Source organism: Triticum urartu, chromosome 2 (genome assembly GCF_003073215.2).
Source record: "Triticum urartu cultivar G1812 chromosome 2, Tu2.1, whole genome shotgun sequence".
Classification (NCBI taxonomy): Eukaryota; Viridiplantae; Streptophyta; class Magnoliopsida; order Poales; family Poaceae; genus Triticum; species Triticum urartu.
Window position 1 is genome coordinate 69,050,861 of NC_053023.1, and position 12,264 is coordinate 69,063,124.

The following is a 12,264-nucleotide window of genomic DNA, read 5'->3' on the forward strand; positions in this document are numbered from 1 at the left end:
AATAGTAAGATAGATCATTAAAACTCTTTTCATATTCTCTAAGTTCGGCAGCAAGTTTTCTTTGAGGCAAGCAAAAGTAATCAAAAGGGCTAAATTTAATGGGACAAAAGTCCCCAAGATCAACCTTGGGATGTATAGGTTCCTCCTTTGACCCTTTGTATTGCACAACCAATTCATCATTATAAATATTCTTTTGAAGAACTTTGTGAGCCTACACTCAAGAGAATATCCTAGTTCATTATTTTGAATGGCCAAATCATCATTAAGTTCAGAAATTCTATCAACTAAAACATTGGTAGAAACCCATTTTTCTAAGATTTTCATTGAAAGCAACATAGTCTGGGGATTGAAAACGCATTATTTCTTCTTGATCAAAAAGGATAGCCTATATGGGAGGACGGCGAGCGTCCACCCTATAATGCGCAAAGATTTCTTTGGCCTTTTTTATTATGAATCTGAACTCATGAGCCAAAAAGATCGTAGCGGCACGCTTAACAGAAGAATGCTCAATATTAGAAAATTCTAGGAAAATCCTTTGTATGCAAGGGTGCATGTGCATGAATTGTCTTTCAAGTTCAACTACAAGCATGACAATAGCGTCCGCAAGACTACTAGTTCTATAAAGGATAGAACTACCCATAGAAGGCAAAGCACCGACACAAGTAAAGAAATCTTGGATAACTCCTTTTCCAATAATATTACCACTACCAATACGGAATTTTTTTGTATGTAAGTTAGGAGGTTTTTCAGCAGGAGCGTCAGAATTTTTCATGATATTATTATTGTCCATATCGACAATAATTTTCCCAATTTCAGACATGACGGTCGAAAGTGCAAAAGGCAAAAAGAGGCAAATAGAGAAAGAGAGGGAGGATAGAGAGAGAGGGCGAATAAAACAACAAGGGTGAAGGGGAGAGGAAAACGAGAGGCAAATGGCAAATAATGTAATGCGGGAGATAAGGGTTGTGATGGGTACTTGGTGTGTTGACTTTTGCGTAGACTCCCCGGCAACGGCGCCAGAAATCCTTCTTGCTACCTCTTGAGCACTGCGTTGGATTTCCTTGAAGAGAAAAGGATGATGCAGCAAAGTAGCATAAGTATTTTCCTCAGTTTTTGAGAACCAAGGTATCAATCCAATAGGAGGCTAAGCGCGAGTCCCTCGTACCTGCACAAAACAAATAACTCCTCGCAACCAACGCGATAAGGGGTTGTCAATCCCTTCCCGGTCACTTAAGAGAGTAAGATCTGATAGATATGATAAGATAATATTTTTGGTATTTTTGTGATAAAGATGCAAAGTAAAATAAAAGTAAATTTAAAAGCAAAGGAAAGAACTAAGTATTGGAAGATTAATATGATGAAGATAGATCCGGGGGCCATAGGTTTCACTAGTGGCTTCTCTCAAGAGCATACATATTTTACGGTGGGTGAACGAATTACTGTTGAGCAATTGACAGAATTGAGCATAGTTATGAGAATATCTAGGTATGATCATATATATAGGCATCACGTCCGAGACAAGTAGACCGACTCCTGCCTGCATCTACTACTATTACTCCACTCATCGACCGCTATCCAGCATGCATCTAGAGTATTAAGTTCATGAAAACAGAGTAACGCCTTAAGCAAGATGACATGATGTAGAGGGATAAATTCATGCAATATGATAAAAACCCCATCTTGTTATCCTCGATGGCAACAATACAATACATGCCTTGCTGCCCCTACTGTCACTGGGAAAGGACACCACAAGATTGAACCCAAAGCTAAGCACTTCTCCCATTGCAAGAAAGATCAATCTAGTAGGCCAAACCAAACTGGTAATTTGAAGAGACCTGCAAAGATAACCAATCATACATAAAAGAATTCATAGAAGATTCAAATATTGTTCATAGATAATCTTGATCATAAACCCACAATTCATCGGTCTCAACAAATACACCGCAAAAAGAAGATCACATCAAATAGATCTCCACAAGAGAGAGGGAGAACATTGTATTGAGATCCAAAAAGAGAGAAGAAGCCATCTAGCTAATAACTATGGACCCGAAGGTCTGAGGTAAACTACTCACACTTCATCGGAGGGGTTATGGTGTTGATGTAGAAGCCCTCCGTGATGGATGCCCCCTCCGGCGGAGCTCCGGAACATGCCCCAAGATGGGATCTCGTGGATACAGAAGGTTGCGGCGGTGGAATTAGGTTTTTGGTTCCGTATCTGATCGTTTAGGGGTACGTAGGTATATATAGGAGGAAGGAGTACGTCGGTGGAGCAACAGGAGGCCCACGAGGGTGAAGGGCGCGCCGGGGAGGGGGGGTAGGCGCGCCCCCTACCTCGTGGCCTCGTCCTTTATTTCTTGACGTAGGGTCCAAGTCTCCTAGATCATGTTCGGTGAGAAAATCACGTTCCCGAAGGTTTCATTCCGTTTGGACTCCGTTTGATATTCCTTTTCTTCGAAACCCTAAAATAGGCAAAAGAACAGCAATTATGGGCTGGGCCTCCGGTTAATAGGTTAGTCCCAAAAATAATATAAAAGTGGATAATAAAACCCAATAATGTACAAAACAGTAGATAATATAGCATGAAGCAATCAAAAATTATAGATACGTTGGAGACGTATCACTCGCGTGGCGCTATGGACGACGATCTGCGCCGCTGCATGAGGGAGAGAGCGACAGAAAAGGAATTTTTTGTTACATCTCGTGAATACCAAACATACCCTCAGGTGTGCGGGATTTGTTTCCCACCTCTGCCCATTTTTGCCCCTTTACTAGAAAATACTACCCCGATTCTCTGGTACTATTGATAAATCAATGCCTTTGAATCGCTAGAATGGATGGCTCATATTTACTTGGATGTACCGTAAAAGGTCTTTAATGGTTCCTGGTTCTTTCTCCCTCTTCTTTCCTCCTTAGCAGTCGTCATGTCTCTTTAATCGCCCACTTGCAAGAAAACAAAGTGGCTCCTTTCTCTATGTCATCCTTCTCATCCAAAAGCATCGTCGTTGTTACAAAAATTTGTCATCTCCCCAAACTTTAGGAAACCTATGGAAGGGTCCTCACGTAATGTCAAACCGGTGTTACGAGACATGCTGGAAGATGAGAGTTCGGATGTTCGTGGGAGTGAACCTTTGGATCCATGGACTTTTTATTTTTGGACTTGATTGCTTGCTCCATAATGGTTTTCCTCTTCTGCTTCATTTGGCTCCTAGATATCTGCCTATCCCATGGTTGCCTCATTTCTTGGTATGGGAAAGGTATGGCCAACCGAAGTGGTTGGACGGATAGGAGCCCAGCTCACTAGGGATCAAACCTCATGTTTGACGCTTTGGTGTCTCATAAAGACATAATATTTTTGTAGTGAAAGGCGATGTTTTTGTCAATAATGAAATGCCTGTGGTGACATCATCAACTTTAAGACCCGTCGGCTCAGCCTTTCGAATGTGCTTATAGGGGAACGGTGCGCATGTGTGCATTCATAGGATAAGTGTATGTACGTATTTGTGAGCGTCTGCATCTGGACTGTGTTTCTTTAAAAAATACATTTTTTTGGTAGTTCAATTCTTTTTTTTTTGGCAGGGAAGTTGTTCAAGTCTTCAACAAAACATCATTTTGAAGCATATTCTTTAATACATTAACAATCCACTTTGTTGGTTTTCAATTTAATATAATGATTTAATCGATTTGTTTCACTACTACTTTATTCAAGGTAGTATTCATTTTACAAATACTTTCTTGGACATGAATATGTCTATGCTACTTTTTTCTGAAAGTCAGTCGTCTCTGCTATTAAGGAGGGGCGTTGTCCCGAGCAGCTACGTGGGCACTCGAGGTTCTCATCCCTTCCATGGACTCAGACCATAGGATGCCATCGCCCTCAGGAGTTCTTCCCTTCCATTGACTCAGACCGACCATAGGATGCCATCGTCCTGAGCGCAACGCTGAGGAATTGTATCCCGTTCTTTCATTCAAGATTAGATCGGAACCCAAGAGTTCATGAGATACTACTAGTACTCCTCGCTGTAAAATGGATGGACCTGGATGAACTAGATACGAGACACCGTCAGGGTCAGAGCTGCCCAAGAAGTCCATGGATTCCTTGAAAAGATGAAAGGGAGATCTCACTCAGCGAAAGTGTCCTGCTTCCTTCCAGTCCACGTGCTCTGGCCCCGCCCGCACGACACGCTGCGAAAGATGTCATTCAAGAAAGCAGTGTGCTACTCACCGCAAGCCTCCGATTGCTACTACTTTGCCAGACACGCCCGTTCTCCCTGTAGCTTTCTGCCCGGCATCTCCACACCGTCCCAAGAAAAATCGTAACAATGGCGAGCTATTTATGGGTCGTGCTCGTGCGTGTGCTTCTTCAAGGCAAACGCAAACGCTGCAAGTGTGGCGAGCACTGGTGGCAAGGAACTATGCAGCAGTCTGTGCTAGCCCTTGGTCTGCTCCTGCTGCTGCTGAGCCTCGACGCAGTGGTGGCCTTGGCGGCGGAAGACGACCAGTTCGCCTACCAAGGATTCGCCACGGCGAACCTCACGCTGGACGGCCTCGCCACCGTCATGCCCAACGGCCTCCTGCTGCTCACCGACCCGGTCTGAGATAACCAGACAACAGGCCATGCCTTCCACCCCACACCACTCCGCTTGCTCCGAAGTTCCACCACGACGAACCGCACCGCCATGGCGCGCTCCTTCTCCACATCCTTCGTGTTCGCCATTTCGTCCAGGTACGATGGCCCGACCGGCTATGGGCTTGCGTTCGTGGTCGCCCTGACCTCGAACCTCTCAGCTGCCAACAGCGGGCCGTACCTTGGCCTCCTCAACGCGACCAACGGCACGGCAAGCGATCACATCTTGGCGGTCGAGCTCGACACCATCATGAACATCGCGTTCCGTGACATCAACAGCAATCGCGTCAGCATCGACGTCAACAGCCTCATCTCACGGCAGGCCAAGCCGGCCGGGTACTACAGCAATGAGAACGGCGCCTTTCAACAGCTCAATCTAAACAGCCGCCAACTGTTCCCAGGTCATTGTTTTGCTTTAACTATAACTTTCATCAGGTCAAAATATTTTAGCGGATTCAAGTGAAATTCATTGATTTCGGCTATGGTGAAATATTTCTGAAACTAAAATTCAAAACAATGTGCAGGTGTGGGTAGACTATGACGCCCAGGCCAAGCGACTCAACGTGACATTAGCACCTGTGCAGGTACCAAAACCAGAAAATCCTCTGCTCTCAGAGGTCATTGATCTCTCCACAGTCACGGCGGACAAGATGTACGTTGGGTTTACGGCTTCCGAAGGTAAGGTCGATCGCACCCACCACTATGTCATTGGATGGAGCTTCAGTTTGGATGGACCTGCCCTACCGCTAGACTTTTCCAAGCTTCCCACCCTACCACACCTAGGTCCCAAGCCTCAGTCTAAGATCTTGGATGTCATACGGCCATTGGCCACGGTATTGCTTGCCATTGCAGTGGTAGCAGCCGTATTCTTCTTCTTGTGGCATCGGCACCGATCTGCCCAGGTGAGAGAAGATTGGGAGGATGAGTTCGGCCCACATCGTTTCGCATACAAGGATTTATTTCATGCCACTGAGGGGTTTTTGGGTAGGAATTTACTTGGAGTTGGAGGATTTGAAAGGGTGTACAGAGGATTGCTTTCCGCGTCCAATTTGGAGGTTGCGGTGAAGAGGGTGTCACATGATTCAAAACAAAGACTAAGGGAGTTCCTTGCGGAGGTGGTGAGCGTTGGCCGTCTCCACCACCGGAATCTCGCACGGTTACTAGGCTACTGCCGCCGAAAGGATGAACTTCTCTTGATTTGTGAGTACATGGAAAATGGTAGTCTTGACAAGTTCTTGTATACTCAAAATAAGCCGGCTCTACATTGGTCCGAGAGGAATCAGATCATCAAAGGTGTTGCATCAAGCTTGTTGTATCTTCATGAGGAATGGGAGCAAATTGTCATACATCGAAATATAAAGGCTAGCAATGTCCTCTTGGACAGTAGTTGAATGGACGACTCGGTGATTTTGGTCTAGCAAGGTTGTACGACCATGACACAGTTTCTAAAACAACACATGTGGTGGGTACCATGGGGTACCTTGCACCGGAACTTATATGCACCGGGAAGGCAACACCCTTAACCGATGTGTTCGCATTTGGTGTGTTTCTCCTTGAGGTCGCATGTGGGCGTAGGCCAATCAACAGTAGCAAGGATATCACAGAGTTAGTGTTGGTTGAATGGGTGCTAGAACATCACTGCAACGGCTCAATTCTTGACGTCGTCGATCCACGTCTCATGGGTTTCAACACAGAGGAAGCCACCCTCCTGCTCAAATTAGGTTTGTTATGCTCCTACCCATCTGCCAATGCAAGGCCTAGCATGCGAAAAGTCATGCAATATTTGGATCATGACCAGTCAATCCCTGACCTGGCTGCAACCTACATGAGTTACGGCACAATAGCAATGATGGAGAATGAAGGGTTCAATTCGTACATGATGTCCTGCCCTTCATTGAATACGAGTATTTGTGTTGTATCTAGTGAGTCTTCGGTGTCAATTTTTGAAGAGGGAAGGCGAATGCTTGTAATGTACTCCTCTTTTTTTGTTCTTCTCTTAATGTTCCTTTAAGCACTTGTAATCTCTACTCCTAATGCTTGAGTTGGTTGAATAGTATGGTTTATTTTTGTCCCATCACTTTCAACCGTTTTTTTCGTTGTTTTTTTCGTCCCCTCCCCTCATCCCATGGGTTTATTTTCGCGTCATCTCTCACACAACGAAAAAAAATCTGAATGAATCAGAACTTTCCATACTGACGAAAATTATTTAGTAATGTCTTTATGTGCAAGAATCAATCACGATCAATCTCTAAAGATCAAATCTAAATTAATTAACCTTGACATAAATCGATCAATCACATTAATTAATCTTTATGCGAAGAAAAGGAAGCATCCTCGTCCAAAAAAGGGAAACATCTTTCTCCTCTCTACCAAACAAACTGCCCACCCCTTTTTTGACTCTTGAGCGAGGGCTAGGGGTGTGTTTGGTTTGTGCCCCAACTAGCCCCACCAAAATATTGGCATGACCAAAGTGAGGGCATGACAAAAAATTTGGTAAGATGGTGTCGTTTGGTTTATAGCCATTGTACATGCCAAAATTTTGGTAAATTTGCTGGACTTCGTTTGGTTTGGAGCCAACTGAGTTTGCGTTGGGTTAATGTTTGGTTTGATTCTACTCGTAGTTTTGTTGAGCTGCTAAAAGAGTGAGACAAGGACTATAGGACCTTTTCACAACAAAAGGAAAAATTAACCAAGGGATTATAAGGTTAGCCGGACTAAAATCCACGGCAATGAAAACACAATTAGGAAACAAATCACTGCAACTAATAATAGGTGAGGACTGCTTTGGACTACGGAGGCACCACCGGCATATGCATGGCGCGCGTGGAGCGAGTCTCACGCAGAAAAAGGCTGCAGTTAATTAGGGAGGCAAACAACCAATTTAATCAGTAGCTGTGCGACAGCGCGTGGAGCTTTAGATTCAGTTAGCGTTAATTTGGCTGGATAATCCGCATGCCATTCGTTATAATACAGCATATTCACGTACGGAAGAGCGGGCGTCGAACTCGCCAATTTTTTGACGAACGTTTTCCGCGCCGATGTTGCGCCAACAGATTGGCGAAAATAACATGGGAAGGTCCTGGGCGTGCTGGGCGAGCCAAAATTTTGGCCCTAATCCAAACGATAGCCAAATCATACGGGCACGCCAAATTTTTGGTGCGGTCATCGTTGGTTGTAAACCAAACGCACCCTAGGTCTCCTGCGCCCGTCGCCGCCACATATGATCTCCGGCGACAGGAGATCCTGCCCTCCGGTGGATCGGCTTCACCCTCCCCGTATCCCCAGTCCCTTCGCCGCTTTCCCGCACACTGTCCCGACACCACTCCCACCCACGCCCACCGATGCTGCCCCTCCCACCTCGCCCCGCCCCCGTCCCCAAATCTGCCCCGGTGCCACTCTCCCATGAGCCCCTCGTGGGTACCGGTCCTTCCTCCTCTCCCCGCCCATGTCCCCAAATCCTCCCCGGCGCCACTCCCCGAGGAGCCCTGGTGGGTCGCTGCCCGACACCTTTTTTGCTTCGAATTCAATCGTGGGTTCACCTGGGTGTGCCTCTTTCTCCATGGGTTTTGAGTTCTGGGCGAGGATTGTGACCGTGAGGATGCAGACGACGTCGCGGTGCACCCGACCGAGGACGAGCTCGTGTGTGGTGTGCCACGGCCAAGGGGTGCAGGTACGTGACTCTGCTTCTCTACCTGCCTACTTGTTTGTGCCCCGCTCCATAGTTTAGATAATGTTGAGTCGAGCTGAGTTGAGGGGAGTTTTTGTTGTTGAACATACGTGTAAAGTCCATCATGGAACAATGGATGTCAATGGGATTTTAGTTTTCATTTTCTTTACCGAGATTGAATTTAGTGTTCTTGACCACTACATGTTCAATATAAATAGTATAGAAGATTGATTAATTGACTGCGCCTTACAAACTGGGAGATATATTCTTCCCATTTAAGCTTATGTTTTGCAAACTGGAAATGGAAACTAACAATCATTGCTTGTTTTCTGGCGTGAAATGTAGATTGTGAAATCTTGCTGCCATCTAGGTGAAATGTCTGTGCAAGTATTGTCCAGCAGTTTGAGATCTCGGTCAATGTGGAGGTGCCCTGCCACGACATGATGTTAGATGCAGCAACTACGACTATGGTTGCGTCTGTGGCTGGCAAAAAAAGGCGGCCGAGACATCCTTGGTGTAAAGTTTACATGGTAATCATGAGCTGATTTTCTAATGTGCGTGATGTCACACCGGAGAATGTTGGCGGTCTTGATTTGTTGAAGAAACAAATTGACTGGTGCATTCTTCATTGTATAAAGCACCCCAATGTTTACAAGGTAATCACATAAGTTGTGTTATGCGCCACGTTCTTCTGTTTGTTGTGTTATCTGGTCATCACAGTGATTGGTAGTTTAAAAGTTTAAGTGACCTCTGAATTCGTCCTAAAGGTGGTCTATAGACATTTGTGCTTCTTATATGCATTTTATAAGTTGTAGCAGGGCACCTGATTGCTTAAAATACTAAGTATTCATAATTGTTTTCATGCTCCCCTTTTGCTGTCTGCCTTTGAAGGATTTGAGTGAGCTTGCAAGTTGGTTTCTGCTGTTTGGACCTTCAGGCTATGGGAAGACACAAATGGCAATTGGTTTTGAGATTTTCATATTATTAATGCTAGATTTCTTTTGTGTATAGAATGTTGAGATGTTACCTTTTCCTGAGCTGTTGAACAAGTATATTGGGGATAGTGAATCAGGAGCACACTGGCGGATCAGGAACGAGTGGTGCTGGATGGACGAGAACTACGCTTCAATTGCTTCAGAAGCACACTGGCGAGGTATGTGCCTCTCCTTCTCGCACAAATGTCAACATGTGATTTTTTAAGAAGCTAATTCGGTGTGGCAAGAACATCATACTTTAGACATGGTTTTGCGGATCGATGTGCTTTGTCCATTTTTCCTTCAGGAAAGAATTGCATTTTCTCTGAGAATGTGCCTTCAACACACTTCCAAGTTGCCAACCATCATCAATTGTAGTCTCAAATCAGATCAATAGGAATGCAAATTTTATCTGAGAATGTGCAACAAAAACACATTATATTGAAATCCCAATACCAATGCCTTTGAGAAGTAGCTGTGAACCCTCAATTATTTCTTGCGAAAGTAAACATATTTGACCACATAGTTTTTTTTTTGTAAATTTAGATCATACTACTTATTGTTCTCCGAGCTCTATAATAATATTTATCCTTAATCTTTTTGTGTAGACAACTCCTCAATACCATGTTTACTATTTTGATAAAGTTAGAGAAACTACCAGGGAAGTAATGCCTTGCTTGGTGTTGATTTCCTGCAATTAGCAAGGGTAAACAAAAAATCTGAGTGCAGACATAAAAATTTAGGTGTACTCAGTGTTGTAGTGAGCAGAGACCGAGATACAATTAATTGAGCACCTGGGCCTCCACGACCTCTACAACACTGCCTATGTGTGCTCCCTTTCAGACTTCCCTTCCCAGCTTTATTTTTGTAGCTCCACCACTTCTCAGAGATGGTCAGGTTCACATTGTTGGAAGTGAAATTGCATCTAACAGAAACTTCTTGCATTTTCTAATTTCAGTGATGATAGGACACATTCCCATTTCCCTCTAACATGTGGAGATAAGGAAATCGTAGTAGGAAAGGAAAATAACAATTTCCCATCAAGCTGCCATATATTTCACTTCAATGGTTGCAGACCTATTGTTGATTTCTCTCTAAGTTCCCTGAGGCATTTATTCTTCAGGATCATTACTACTTAGAGATGCAGTTGTCGCCAAGAGTTTAGTAATTATTGGAGGCGTGATTAAGAAGCTACATGGTATACTGAGGTTTTGCTTTTCTAACACTGTTGCACACTTTGCATTTTATTGCTTGTTGTATATTAAAATGAGTACAACCCAGATTTATTGATATGTCTCGTTAAAAATGAATTGTTCGTTAAAACACACACACACACACACACACACACACACACACAAGTGGAGCTCCTTCAAATGTACTGTACTTGATAGTGTTCCCAAGTTATGTTAGAGTAAGGGCGGATCAAGAGATATGCCAATTTGTCTTCTTGAAGTGAGATGGTGGTTTAGGAGACACCATGACCGCCAGGAGAAAATATGCAAGGAAGAGAAAGTATTTGAGTTTATTTTATTATAGTGTTAGAACTTGTCTCCTCATAACACAGAGGTCAGCCCAGCTTTTTCATAAAACAGAGTTTTGTATCAGCAACAAATGGTTGAACTGTTGGAGGTATAGTGAAAGTGATTGCAAGTTCACATAATAACATGTATATAAGTTTTGTCCTTTATCTCCATATATATTCTTTATTGTGGCCTGGCGACCGACTCGGCATCCCTGTCGCCATTGCTACAGCATGGCTCCTCCCAGTTTGAGAGATTCACGTGGTGATCACTGATACACAGCTGCAGCCGGAGGTGCTGTCCATAGGTGAAGCATCAACCTGCCATTCGTGAGCCGTTAGGAGCTGCTGCGTCGCACTGCCAGAGTGATCGCCGCCGTTGTTTGTCGGAGCAGAGCCATGCATGTCATGCGCGTCTCGCTGGAGTAAAGCCATGGCTGTAGTCAAACACACCTGACTACGGTGCTATGAGGAATGAAGGACAACCTGGACGTTGGATGTCAGGGCAGGGTTGAGGTAGAGGAACTTGAATGTATCTTCGAGCAGGACGGCGGTCAGTCGGTTCGGCCTGGGTACTGAGTGTCGACCCTCTCGTGTGCAACAACTGTAGGATGAGGTAGAGCTTCAAGATGGGGCGATAGCAGGATGTTGCGGAGCTTGGTGAGATCGAGGCCATGTTGTGGAGGCAGGCCGGACGGCTACAGGACAGACTGGACCAGAGGTACGGCGAGGGTAGCATGGCCTGGTTTTGCGAGATGTTTGGCTCAAATGAAGGCCAATTAGTAGTGCAAAAAATAAATGAATACTCCCTCCGTCCCAAAATTCTTGTCTTAGATTAGTCTAGATACGGCCGTATCTAGACTAATCTAAGACAAGAATTTTGGGACGGAGGGAGTAGTTAAGAACAGAGATATACGTTGCTTCACGTGCATTGGATCATTTCCGAGGTTCTGGGGAGAGCGGATTATGAGTGGCGATAGGTATGCATATGTAAATGCCAGTTGGTTGACAAGAACGGAATGTGTGTGTCAGACTGATTGCTCCAAGTTCAAAATGAATTTACCATGTTACCGAGAGGTGGTACATAAAAAACGCTTTCTTGTACGTCGTACCTCAAAGTCCCCCCCTGCTTTTTAATAGATATTTTGCATATGAATGATACATTTTGGTTTTGTTCGCTATTCGCCTCCCCTTTATCTATCTGTTGACCGAGCCTCCCTCCCGCTAGAGATGTCATAAAATACATGGAATCAAACCCTCCTAGCAATAATTACCCTGATTGCACACCACATGTCAAGAACAAAATGTGGAAAAGAATTGTCCGTCTTCATGGAGATATTTGGTTGGCAATTTTTCTTTTGATAATTCCTCAAATATCTCCATCATATTGGAGATAATTGTCATGATTGAATCACTACATTGTATTGTCATCCAATAGATGAGCTAAGCCATAAACTCTATGCAAATAAATTAAAGCCTA

General features: G+C 44.4%; 1 long non-coding RNA gene and 1 pseudogene across 2 annotated transcripts; both read left to right on the plus strand.

Moving 5' to 3' along the window:
• The first annotated feature begins 4,280 nt into the window (after nucleotides 1-4,280).
• LOC125541075 lies at nucleotides 4,281-6,692 on the plus strand (annotated as a pseudogene).
• Nucleotides 6,693-7,803: 1,111 nt separating this feature from the next.
• Nucleotides 7,804-11,629, plus strand: LOC125535835. 2 transcript variants are annotated; one of them, XR_007294816.1, is made up of 3 exons: nucleotides 7,804-8,294; nucleotides 8,637-9,444; nucleotides 10,389-11,629. It is a non-coding gene; the product is annotated as an uncharacterized LOC125535835 (long non-coding RNA). The 2 variants fall into 2 exon arrangements; XR_007294817.1 differs by lacking the exon at nucleotides 10,389-11,629 and adding an exon at nucleotides 10,224-10,382.
• Nucleotides 11,630-12,264: the final 635 nt, after the last annotated feature.